This window comes from Choristoneura fumiferana, chromosome 20 (genome assembly GCF_025370935.1).
Source record: "Choristoneura fumiferana chromosome 20, NRCan_CFum_1, whole genome shotgun sequence".
In the NCBI taxonomy this organism is placed as follows: Eukaryota; Metazoa; Arthropoda; class Insecta; order Lepidoptera; family Tortricidae; genus Choristoneura; species Choristoneura fumiferana.
The window spans coordinates 1,204,611-1,215,432 of NC_133491.1; the positions used below are offsets into that span (position 1 = coordinate 1,204,611).

The 10,822-nt window shown below is 34.0% G+C and overlaps 1 protein-coding gene across 3 annotated transcripts in view; it reads right to left on the reverse strand.

Annotated features, from left to right (window-relative positions):
* The window catches only part of form3 (FH2 domain-containing protein formin 3), a 124,579-nt gene extending 115,761 nt beyond the window's left edge, over window positions 1-8,818 (reverse strand). For all 3 annotated transcript variants that reach the window (XM_074103487.1, XM_074103486.1, XM_074103485.1), the window contains exon 1: window positions 8,704-8,818. The gene's annotated coding sequence lies outside the window, so the exon portion shown is untranslated. The remainder of the gene's footprint in view (window positions 1-8,703) is intronic.
* Between the last annotated feature and the right edge of the window lie 2,004 nt (window positions 8,819-10,822).

A 10,822-nucleotide genomic window follows, 5' to 3' on the forward strand; every position in this document is an offset into this window, starting at 1 on the left:
CACCTAGGGCTCTTCAAGACTAGAGTGAATAAGCTGTTACTGAATCAGTGAGATAAACCTTTGGCCTCATAATCTGCACTTTCATCAAGAGGTCAATCAGGTGTCAGTTTTATCTAAAAAAAGTAATATTGGAACTGGGTACGTTTTCCATGAAAATAAGAACACAAAAATACAAAATCATACGTCAAACGCTAAGAGTAGCTGGACTTTACCACGCGCCATATAAATCTGCCTAAAAGTTCATTACTTAATACTCAGTTCTGATGCCTTTTTGAGATAAAATTTTTATGCGACGTCTTTACGTTACCCCCGGATTGTGTTCGAATCGCTTAACGGTATAGTGCCTATTCAATTATTGGAATTATACATTTATAGTTTTTGTAGTACTAGTCGGGGCAATGAACTTTTAGGCAAAGTTAGGCGGCGGAAGGTATACCTTTAAAGTAAAAAATTATATATAGTTTGCGTGTAACCACAGAAATTTAGACCAACGTTAAACAAGTGTTTAGTATCTGTTTCATGGAAATCTCTCATATAACGTTTGTCTAGAACGTGGTTCTTTTTTTGTAAGTAGTACATAATTTATAATCATTTCAAAGGCGGAAACAAAAACAGCCAACCAACAATTTCCTTATTTTAGAAATGTAAAAGCAAAGCAACACTAAAACAAAACTCCGTTAATTTCCTTTGAACATTCCGTCCTTGAGTTGACAGACTAACTAACTTTTACCCCGAAATGTATACGCCATTAGTTACAATATTAATTCTAACGTGTTTCTATAGCGAAGTTTCGTGTTACAAAGACTTTAATACCTACGATACGATACAAAAAAACCGGCCAAGAGCGTGTCGGACACGCCCGAAATAGGGTTCCGTAGCTATTACGAAAAAAATAAATATTTTTGTAAGGATTTCGTATTTTGTACGAAATATTCCAAGTTTAGGTATATTTTATACCTTAGGTTGCTATTTACTCTTAAACTACTAATAATTCTCAAGGAAACTTAAACATTATAGTTTTCCTTGTAATTTTGTTATACTTACTACCATCCTGATTTTTTTCAAATTTGTCCACCCACCGGTTTAGATTTTAGAGGGAGGGGGGACGCTCGATTTTAATGAAAATTTGCACTTTAAAGTTGAATATTTTGCAAACAAACTCCTGAATCGAAGAATCGTTTTAGCAACCCCCTAATAGTTTTAAAAGACCTATCCAACGATACCCCACACTACAAGGTTGAATAAGAAAAAAAAATCACCCCCACTTTACGTCTTTCATGTCATTTTTTTTACAGATCAGTGACGTATCGTCTTCTCAGGAACGCGTTCATGTAGTTGAAAACTATACATTATGAAACCCAGCTATAATATGTCGCTATTTCGTGCTATCAAGGATGTAAACTTTTGAAGTAGGAACCAAAACAAATAGTGCTGCGGCAACAGAGTCCTGGTAGCGGCCTGGGTGATATATTTACTCAGGTTTTTAATTTTTTTTTATTTAGTTTGCTATGTTACCCTTCGTAATTAAGTTTAGTTCTCTGACTTTTCGCAGAATTATTTTTTCCCAAAGTTTCATTTGCCAACTTTTTTATTTCCCAACTCATGATTTTCTCTGAAACCATTTTTTTCGGAACACATAAAACCAACCTAACCTAACCTACTATGTTCTATAAAACCATAAGAAAATACACTGACTTTTTTTTTGTTTTGGAGAAAATCATGAGTTGGGAAATGAAGCAGTTTGGCAAATTAAACATTTGGGATTCGTCAGTTGGGAGTTTTTATATTTATCTATAGCAGGGATGGCGAAAGAATAGCACGCCTGCAAGTTATTGTACGCGACGTACGTTATAATTTTGGCAAAGATGATTTTATATTATTCTCAAAAGCAATAAAAACAAATTATTTATTATACAAGTTACATAACGGTTTGTACGACGGTACGACCTTACGCTTCACTATACCACCTAAGATTTAGATATTTATACGCTATAAGTCACTAAACACCAGCCGGGCTACTACGAAACTCGAAATTCGTGTCGTGCGTTCCCTCTGACACTCATACTATTTAATACGAGAGCGAGAGGGACGGTACGATACGAACTTCGAGTTTCGAGTTTCGTAGTAGCCCTGCTGAACGTAAGGTCGCTGCATTACTCACGACTCATGGCCAGGCGCCATATTAGATACTGCCACAGTACTATACAACCTTAATCTACTAGCATTTCGATAAGTTTTAAGTCTTGCAAAGCCCAAAGCTTTGCAATTTTTTTTTAATTCCTTGACTCGTACAAGGTTGGGTTTTTCTTTTTTCGCAACATACAAATCAATACAATAACTCTTTATTGAACACCAACGCATAGGAAGCAGTACAGGAGACACAGGTAACATGGTGATTTTTTTAAACAATTATCGATCAAAGTATTTGGTGACATCATGACTAAAGAGAAGCCAAACAGTCGTAGTTATTTATATTCACAAAAATAAAACCGATTATAAATTTACCAACCACGTGTATTCGATTATACGACCCGTATAACTGTTATACGATCATGTTTATAGATATAGCCACTTGAATTTGAAGCAACATCTTTAACTGAAGCGGCTTCCTATTGATAATAAACTATAAATTATTAGAATACCATTTCTCATCGTTTGGTTAAATTATAATATCTCATATTTTAGTTAAACAGAAAAATAACTCATAAAAGAAGCTAAAACTTGAAATCTCTAGACAAACATGAGTTCTCGTCAAAGAAAAAAAAACTGGCGCACGCTTTACATTACTGACCTCAAGTTATTAATCTAAAATATATATATAATCTAAACAAATAAAAATTAATCGTAAAATGTGTTGCTAAGCGCAAAACTCGGCAACGGCTGGACCGATTTCGCTAATTCTTTTTTTGTTGTGTTTGTTATTGTCAGGAGAAGGTTTTCATGAAAGAAAATTTGGAAAAATTACAACGGGGGCGAAGCCGCGGGCAACAGCTAGTCTTCTATAAAATAAAAATGAATCATAAAATGTGTTGCTAAGCGCAAAACTCGGGACGACTGGTCTGATTTCGCTAATTCTTTTTTTGTTGTGTTCGTTACTATCAGCAGAAGGTTTTTATGGAAGAAAATACAGAAAAAATACAACGGGGGCGAAGCCGCGGTCAACAGCTAGTCTAAAATATATATAATATAAAATGAAATAAAAGCTTATAAAAATTAAGTTAAGAAGTCAGTTGAATTGAAAACGCTTTATCAAAATTGTTAAATCATTTTTACAGTGACATAATGCTGGCACGGTAGCGTTATAATATAAAGCGTCAATCACACTTTAAAAAAACTATTCGATATTCACATCACGCGCCATAATACTCAGAACGCATCCGTTGCTTTACCACAAACAATTTACAGTTACTTAATCATTAAACGTTACAATATGACCCCTAACACGTAAAAAATACGACCAAGAATGCATTCTTTCAAACGCAATAATGCACTCGGAATTTTAATACCAATATAATTTTTATACCATAGGAAATTAAAGCTTATCGTAATTGTAGCAAAGTTGTGTTTAGATGGAAAGTTGTTTTCAAGTGCTTCAGCCGTCCATATTGGATCAGGAAACGTGTGACAGCTCCAGAATTTGAAAATAGATTTGCCGCGAAATTGGGTGAAGTGAAGCTACTTTTGAAAAGTCGAATGCATTGCATTCTTTATATTTGAATTTTGAATCAATTTGAAATAGGAAAGTAACTTCTAAAATAATAAAACTGCGTCAGATAAATACTTAGTTTAAGTTTATACACGAATTTGTATCCAAGTCCTTTTATTAGAAAACAAAACTTAAAAGACGATTAGATGATAAACAAACGTAAGTATCAGTAATAATTAGATGTGTAGACATAACTTGACGAGTAATGAAACCTATTAAGGGCTACCGAAATAAACAGTACAGAAATAACGAAAAATAATTAAAACTTCAAACGCTTCATGGACTGAGCAATAGCCGTGGCGCCAAAATGTTATGAAATGTTAACGTAAATAACGCACAGTTATTAAGTATAATTATGGTGAAAATTAATCTTTGCCACGTTTGATCTATTTTCCGACGAGGAAGCTCTTCTCGCCGCCAAATTTCTTTTTGCTGTTACCACCGCTTTCTGAGTTTCTGGTAGTTCTTTTGTTCTGGTTGGTATATTATGAAATATGTAATGCCTTCTTACACTTATTTTATTAGCTTACCTGTAAAACTAAGTATTTAATGTAACGAAATGTTGAACTTGTTTTTCATGAATTTCCTATTGTGGTATTGACTTAGAAGCTTATTTATATGTAGAATGATGAGTATGGTCTTACCATGCGTGGTTTATTAAGGAATGGCATATAGCACTTACCAAACGCCAGTGTTGCCATGCGTGGCGCGCTTGACAGAGCCTGAGATCTGGACGCGGGAAAAGCGATCGACAATTGACAGTTTGTAAAAAAAGTCTGGCCCGAGTCGACAGTCTCAGGAACTGTTACGCGTTTCTTTATAATTAACTAGGATTTTCCTTAAGTTACTGTGAATCGTCATGATAGTTGCATTTCTAAGATTTCAGTGAATGAGTGTCGTATTGTTTTGGTTTTATCTTGACCACAATTAGTGGACTTTTGTTAGTTCTTCAAAATAGTTTCATTCTCTGCCCGAATCCCACTTGTTATGCCCACATTGATCATGTCAGGGTTGGATCCCGACTCTCTAAGTCCTATCTTACGATATATACGTATTGCTTAATCGATGTAAACCATTTTAAAAGTAAAAGTCGAAATGAAACAATTATTGATCATTTGGTCAAAGATAGGTATTAATGAAATGGTTAATTTCAGGCATTTTAAAAGTTGTTTTGTTAAAATATAATAAACTACTACCAACATTATAACAAGTTTGTCAGCGGTAAAACAAAGTTGGTATCACCAGTGTGACCGTTCTATTTTTAAATTTGGTCGCGAAACGTTCTGACTCCTTCCGTTGAAAGTTTGGCTTCCGGCGTTTGAGAATTCTATTTCTCGGGGGAATTTTAACTAGCAACTTGATTGGTGGACAAAAATAAAATTAAAAATATAGAGATGAAAAGTCTTTTCCGAGTCAGTTTTCGACATGAAATTAAGCAAGAAATTCAGTAAGAAATTCAGATAATTATTATTAGTGGTCGTTTTATACGTAATATAAGATACAGACATTAAAAATATATTCAATGTATATTTGCACGCAAATCTAATGCTACGTTTATAATTTATACGTGATCATGAAAAACGTTTGTTCCCAGCTGTGAGGCCACAAAGGCCTCAAACAAACCCACAAATTAACCTATCATTAAATTCCTAACAAACTTTCCGTGTTTTATTTAGAAAAACTTAATTTTTTATTTCTGAGATAACTTTCAAATCAGACGGCCCAACTCACGAGCTTGGGTGACTGAATTTGAATTGAAAGAGGTTAAATGATATTGTAACGGATAACTATATGAGCGAGTCTCACGGTAGTTGCATGTTGAAATTAAAAAAGGTTTTTGAAAAGATGGAAGCTCATATCGCCACCGTCTTTTAATCATGGGTCAATCCATTTCATTTTTAATTTATTACAAAAACTGTCACAAGAGTTTAAACAATATTAGAGTAAGTTTAGTCCAGTTGTCCTTTAGTTGATCTGTCACAGCGTTGACCTTGAGTTTACGTGCCTTGGAACTTTACGTACTGTTTAGTTTACACCTTGATGTTATCAATGCGTATGGCAGTGACCCGCGAATACTGTTACGTCTACGAAATTCGTAATAAAAGACAACTGTAAAATCTAAATTTGTATACTTTCAACACATCTTTGCCTGTGGTTTTCACGCCATATTAATCAGAAATCATTACGTTTTTCTGAACTATTTGTAAAAATACGTACTTAATATATTTTTTTGCAAGAAAAAGTTTACAAAGTGGCCAGTAACTATGGCAACCAACTACATTTTATCTCAAATTTTCGAATTTACTTACCTAAACTTACAAATTCGAAAAAGAACGATTTTGGAAATACTTTTCACGAAATTTTAATAAAAAAACTCAAGTTTGAAGAAATATAATTTAAATAAGCCTTTATATTGACTCATTACTTAAAAACCAGTTTTAAGTAATTATTGAGTACCTATATTGCGCTTTTATAAGGAATCGACCTCTGACTGACTCATCCAACTGTTATCGGCTTGTCCTTAAATAGTGTCTTGAAAATTAGTCATAAAAAAACGAATGGAAATCGAGAGGAAGTTCGCTTAAGGCCAAGTGTCGAAAATGTACCGAACCTATATGGTACTTCCAAGGAAAAGATATACAAAAGAAAAAGAACTCGTACCCTAAAAATATAATTACAGTCACGATCGATATTCAAATTCGATATCATCAAAAACGGATTGAGTGGTATACTAAAAAAAAAATGCTCAAAGAATTTCTGCTGCTCAAATGCTTTTACAATTTAAATTAATATTTTAAAAAAATCAAATGTGATATTATTATAGTGTTTATACATATTATGTGTTCATAATGAACAAGTTCACGAGACGTGACACGGAACTTGACAATGTTAAAAAGTATTTACAAAAACTTTTGTGGACGCCATGATAGGTAAGTACCTACTCGTTTTTTTAACAATAAACGCTTTTATAAATAAAAACAACAACACAACCCTCAACAACTCAACAACTCTCTAGGAAATGCGACTTGTTTGATTTTAGACTGTATGCGTATCTTTATTGAGTTCCGCACATTAATAATTATTTTATTGCAAGACTACGTTTCAACAAGCAATTAGAAATCATCTTTCACATGTGTACGCAATAACTAGTTTTTTGGATTAAGCAGTTAAAATTTAATCACACGAGAACTTGTTATTAAAATTAAAGTGATAATTACGACTATTAATCACAAAATCATAACAGAGATTGCAAATAAAAATAAACAGGTTGTTACTGTAAGAATTGAACCCTTCTCGTATATTTACTCTAGTTTGTAACGACTTTCAAAAATCCCTAATTAGTTTTTGTTTTTTTTTTGTATGTAAATTTTGTGTTTTTTATGTCTTTTTGTGTACCTATTATTTTTTGTATAATTTGAATTTTACAGCGCATTGGTGTTTTAACTGTAATGCTGTATTTTTTTTGTTGACAAATAAATAATTAAAATAATTTAATATATTTCGGGAATCTATCGGACACTGCTCTATCGATTTCGAAGAATTTTGCTAAGTGGGTAAAACGTGTTTTTTCGAGATTTGGCCAAAGTGAAGCTAGGTTACGAGTATGTGACCAAAATCGATTGGATGTATTGGTAATTCCAGCAATATATCGTCGTTAAATCCCAGGTGTGGTGTTTTAAAACGTCTCTACATTATCCTATTGTCCAGATTTAAAACAAATAAATTTATCAGATCCAGCCTTGATAAAACCCATTCCCAAAGTATGCAATAAAATTCGTTAAATGTGAATTTATCGATAGCCTAAAGTTGGTTCTTACATAATAACTAAGCAAATTTAGCATTCTACATTCGCTAACCGTAAATTATTTTAGATAGAGTTAGAGGAATATAAGTCGACACAGTAGAATAGTTACTGGTAACCCCAAAACAGAATCCGAGATGTCTTTAAAACAAACCATTGAATAATTCATTAAATGGCCCTTCTAATGAGATCAGATGACATTTGCTGTCTGACTTCTTTAAAAACGACTTTAACTCCTTCGTTTTCATCTTCGATGGGTGCTCTTGCACTTGGCAGGGTTTCATCGACTTGTTTCTTAACCGTGTTTTGAGATGTCACAGTGAATAGGGCTGCTAAGGCACAGGATTTCTGTATGCTATGGTGTATGTTTTGCGTAAAAGTTTGCTGTATTGTCTAGGCAAATGTTTGGGTGCGCTGTGAGATAAGATTAAGGCTGTTCAAAATCCTGGTGTAAACAGAACAGTACGCCTATAATTGGTAAATTTTAAATTATTTTAACATTTTGCAATTTGAAATTTTGATACTTAAACTTTATTTTTTGTAACCTTTTTGTATTTATTTTTTGTGCAATAAAGAGTATAAACAAACAAACAAACTCATTTAATTAGAAGGTGCTAACTATTATAATATAACTATGGTTCGATTGTTAAAAACATATTGCTGGTTTTATAGGTGGCAACCCTATTGGTAGGGCTGACCCCGTCACGGCGGTCACTCGACCAGGTAAATCAGCTTCGATTTCTAATATTTTACGAAACAAGCCAGCCCGATTATACCAATAATAAATATTAATACAATGCCAATTTTATTTAAAGAATATCTAAACAATAATTTAAACAATACCTCTCCTCGCAGTCCGGTAAATCAACTTTCAATATAACAAACAATTGTTTTTTTGGACCTATTTTTTTTAAATAAAAATGTTTCAAAACATTAAAAAAATACAATACGCATTTTTAATTTGACATTGAATCCAATCACATCATTACGCCAATCGTACCTAGAAAGATACTTATTACTAACAATTTATATCGCTTCGATTACCGATAATCAAAAGATAATAAAGTAGCAAATTTACTAGAAAACATAAAACAAAACAGCCACAGCCCAACCGACACAACTCACTAAAAAAAACTTGAAAAAAACACAACACTTCCACATCAAAAATCGAACTTAAAAAGAAGAAAAAACATACTTAAATCAGTTTCGTTTACCGCGTTCGTTTGAAATTCGAACTGTCACTCGCGACGTGCGTTCCTTTCCGACGCGCGCTGCACACTGGCGACACGTCCTTCGACTTTCACTGGATTGATAATACATGTAACACAACCTATTTCAATAAGCACGTTCCATTTAAGCTCCGAGTCTCTTCGAGACACATTCTTAACTGCCAGGATTCAAATCCTTTGCATAGTAAATGTTTACGTTGTTTTCTTGGCTGTTAATTATCTTAGTAATAATCTAAGTCACGTTGACCATCTGTCGACTCAGCCTTCTAGGTCCTTAAATGGTTTGTGTTTTTCCATGGCTTTTATAGAAATCGGTCGGGATATAAAGAACTAGTTGCAGCTCGTGACTTCGTCTGTAGAATTTGACCATCGTTTTTCCGCAAATTATACAATTTCCGAGGTAATTATGTAACTTATAAAATTACTAAACTTAAAACTAACTTATAAAGTTAGATCTATCAAAGAGACTCAGAGATACCACAGGAGACCGAAGAGCTGGCAGTTTCCTCGCCAGCACCAGCACCAGCTAGTTAATAAATAAATGTATCTAAATAAATTTATTTCTTAATGAATAGGTAGTCATAGGATTTACTTTGTTTATATTTTTTACCCTTTATTTATATTTTCGTCTCATACTTCCATATATATCATGTTTTGAAATTAAAACCTATATATAGGTAACCGTAAATCAATAAGACAGCTGTCGGAACGTCGGAGCAACAACTTGGAAAATGTTGGAAAAATGAATAAAATTAAAATAGTTGTTATTGTATATTTTGACAGCTGTACCGACACTCCGTGAATAATCAGTCAAAAGAAAACATTATACTGTCATTTCGTACATAAAACTGGGTTTTCACTTCATATTAATAAAAAAATAAGCTGTTTATTTTAAGCAAAAAAAGCATTTTACATAACATTCGAAACGAGTCCTTAATCTTAAAAATATACTTCTTACAATCCAATCAAATCTGTATGGCTTTGATCCCGTGGAGTATGGGAAGGGTCCTGGTGTGGGATGCTACCTGTGTAGACTCACTAGCCCCTTCACATCTCCACCGGACCTCCACAAGGACAGCAGCCGCAGCAGAGGCAGCCGAAACCGCCTAGATAAGCAAATATAGTGGTCTCGGCGCCGAATATAATTTCGTCCCTTTCGGTGTCTAGACCCTTGGTCCGTGGGGCCCAGGAGCACTAAGCCTCTTCAAAGAGATTTCGAAGATTATCGATGCCACCGGTGACAGAAGAGCTGGCAGCTACCTCGCTCAATGAATTAGCCTGGCGATTCAACAAGGAAATGCTGCCAGCATCTTCGGCACAATCCAATCCAATTTGAAATCAAATCTTAACTACACCGATTAAGTGTAGCGTTTACGCGCTTCGAACTCTTTACAAGTTCATTTTCAAAGCCAAAAACCGACCTACGGAAACGCGCAATATATACGGCCTAGATACGACCAATATTTAATACTAACTGTTGCTCACGACTTCATCGTCATATAAGAAAAAGTATATCGCGTGCCCTAGAGAAAGAATAACTAATTTTTTTTCACATCATGGTAAATATCAAATGTAATTTCTCGCGGTGGTGGCCGTTTTCTTCCCATTCACTTGTTTCTTTTATCCTATTTTATCGAATAATATGTATAGTTACTAATATCTAGTTTTTGAGTTGTATTTTTTTTTACTAACACGGTATGGATTCTTTCAGTCAGAAATAAATGATTTTTGTTTTATTTTTATTTAAATACAGAAAAATCCACGACCAGTCAAACCACTAGACATCACTTATGACACATATGCTCATTTAGCCAGCCGGAAAACACAAAGTAAATAATCAACCGAAGTGCCAACTCTACTTACGTAAAATAAGTGATAACACGCGCATCGATAAGGGAACTATGTCAAAGGCACTAGAGCAAGAAGGCTCCTATTACACCCGATAACTTTATCGTCTTCGGGACAGCTGACTAAGCCTATTTAGCCGGTAGAGTGCTTATTTGTCATTATGTAAATACTTACACTGATTGGTTTCGGTGGATTGGTAAAAACCCTGCTTTTGTTGGTTCCGGCGCAAATCCCAGT